Source organism: Pterocles gutturalis, unplaced genomic scaffold, assembly GCF_000699245.1.
Source record: "Pterocles gutturalis isolate BGI_N339 unplaced genomic scaffold, ASM69924v1 scaffold4440, whole genome shotgun sequence".
NCBI classification, from domain to species: domain Eukaryota; kingdom Metazoa; phylum Chordata; class Aves; order Pterocliformes; family Pteroclidae; genus Pterocles; species Pterocles gutturalis.
Window position 1 is genome coordinate 497 of NW_010140552.1, and position 2,410 is coordinate 2,906.

Sequence of the window (2,410 nt, forward strand, 5' to 3'; positions counted from 1 at the left end):
TTTTTTAAATAGTTTTCTCTTCTAACCACAGTGAGGCTTTGTAATAGAAAGATAGGATGGACATCTTGATAGTTCTGGCATGGTTTATAATTTTAGCATCAGTTTCTTTTAAAGCTGTCCTTTCTTGAAACATCTGGGCAGTGATGGGTTCTCTCTTCCTGAATCTTACTCTTTTGTCCTCTGAACTGAAGAGTTTATAGTTGGAAGAACTGGGCAAAAAAAAGTAAGTTGGATAGAAAAGGAGTGCTCACCAACTCAAAATCAACAGCCCTTGTATTAAAACATATTCTTGTTACTATGATTACTGACAATTTTAAACATCCCTGTTTTAGAACCGCAAGCAGGACTGAAGTTAAGTTTGTGTGATTTTTCATCGCAGTGGAATAAACTGGAAATTTGGAAAAGTTATGGTTGTAGGAAAAGATGCAGATAAAATGCCTTTTATCACTGCAGAGTGAATGACTGAAGTAACCAGGAATTCTTGCAGACCTGTATGGAAATGGACAAGTCAGAAGATAAAATACTGCTGGCAGCAGGGGGTATAGTTCACTTTACAAATCCAAGAAATTATTTAAGCAGTTATTATTCTTGTGTATTTAGACTTTGTATAGGAATAATTGAACTGTCAAATAGGTCTTGCAGTGACATTTCTCCAAAGTTACTGTATTACACTTCAGTATTGATGCCCCAGTTATGATTTAAGAAACAACAACAACAAAAGACCTATTCACTTTTTGAATTATCAAGCTAGTTTAAGACATGGAGTAGAAAGGCAATGGTAAAATGTGTTTCCCAGTATTCTTTGTGTAACTTTTCAGTTACAAGTTGCTTTAATACACTTGAATATAGTCACACTGGGAGAGATCCTCACCTTGTATAAGGTAAAATTGTTGTATTGGAATCAGTGGTGTTTTTTCTTTATACCAGCTCACTTATATTTCTTTCAGTAAAATGTTTTTAAAACTCTAATCAGTGTGTGGTTATAGTTTCAGGTGTTTAATAGCAGTACTGTTTTTTGTTTTCAACTGTCACAGGCTTAACGACTCACTATAGTATAAAGTAAATAATATACATTCTAAGCCAGGGAACCTCTTTGTTCAGAGCGTGCTCTTGCAGTGTAGCAATTTGCATTTTAATTAATAATCCATTTTAATGTCATACATACAACCATTTGTAGTCCTTAAACATGGATGGCTTCTGCTATGATAGATAGACAGGCTTGTCTCATGTTCTGAGAGACCTTGGTGTTCCAGCAGGACTTTAGCTTTTTGACATCTTTATATTTGATTAAAATACAGCAACATCGTTGGAGTAGTAGTTGTGTTAAAGTGTCTAAACCATAATTTTCCACCTTTTTTTGTACATAAGGAGTGAATAACTGGCAAACTGTGAGGCTTCATAAACATAGTAATGCTTTCACTGTATTTTTTTTTTTAATAAAGTTAGTTCATTTTCTGTGGTCTTCATAGGTGAAAATAATAAATCAGCCTGAAATATTGATAGCCGCATAAAAGTATTTATTTTCTTACTGAAATCTTGCTACTTTAATTGAAATGTGAAATGCAAGTGTTATGCTACAGATTTACTTTGCATTATGTGCCAGAATTCACTGGCAGTAATCAACAGACATTTAATACAGAGCTACTGTAGAGTACCATAAGAATATACACACATAATTTAAATGAACATCAAACTTTGGCATAAATGAAAAGAAAAAAAAGGTTCTTACATTGCTCAGACAAAACAAACAGACATATTCTTCCATCTTATAACAACTAACATGTCAAAATAGATAGGTTGTTGAGGAAACGTGTCTTCCTTTAATAGATGAAGTGGAATTAAAACACCTGCAAATTACTGCTGTGGGTATGCTGAGAAGACAGGCTGCAAGGCTGTCATTCCCAGAAGTACAACTTTTTCTGGTGATATTTTGGGGAATTGGAGATAAAAGTGTCAGTGCCCAGAGAGGTGTGGAGAGAGGTGGGTGAGATACTCAGCCTGCTCTTCAGTTTTGGTATGCTATAGAAGTTTTGCTTGTTTTTTCCTCCTAACACAGAGAGAATTTTTTTTTCTTTTTTTTTTTTTTCTTTTTTTAATGTGTAAAGCTTTAGTCTTTGGGAAGCTGTTTTTAACCTTTTGTTTGTTTTGCTTTATGACACAGCAAGCAAATCGATGTTTGATAGTAATGCACACGTTATAAATATCACTGTTCTTGGTGGTTGATGTATTTTTAGTATGAAATATTGACTGCCCAGTGTTTGCCCAGTTTATGAGTATGCAGATGTGTCTGTCTATCCGTGAGAACACAGGAGATGCAGAGTTTACCAGTTTTTATTAGTCTGGTGAAGAGCTTGTTTCAGTGGCATAACACACAGCAAATATTAAAAAACTACTGATAGGAACTCCAAGA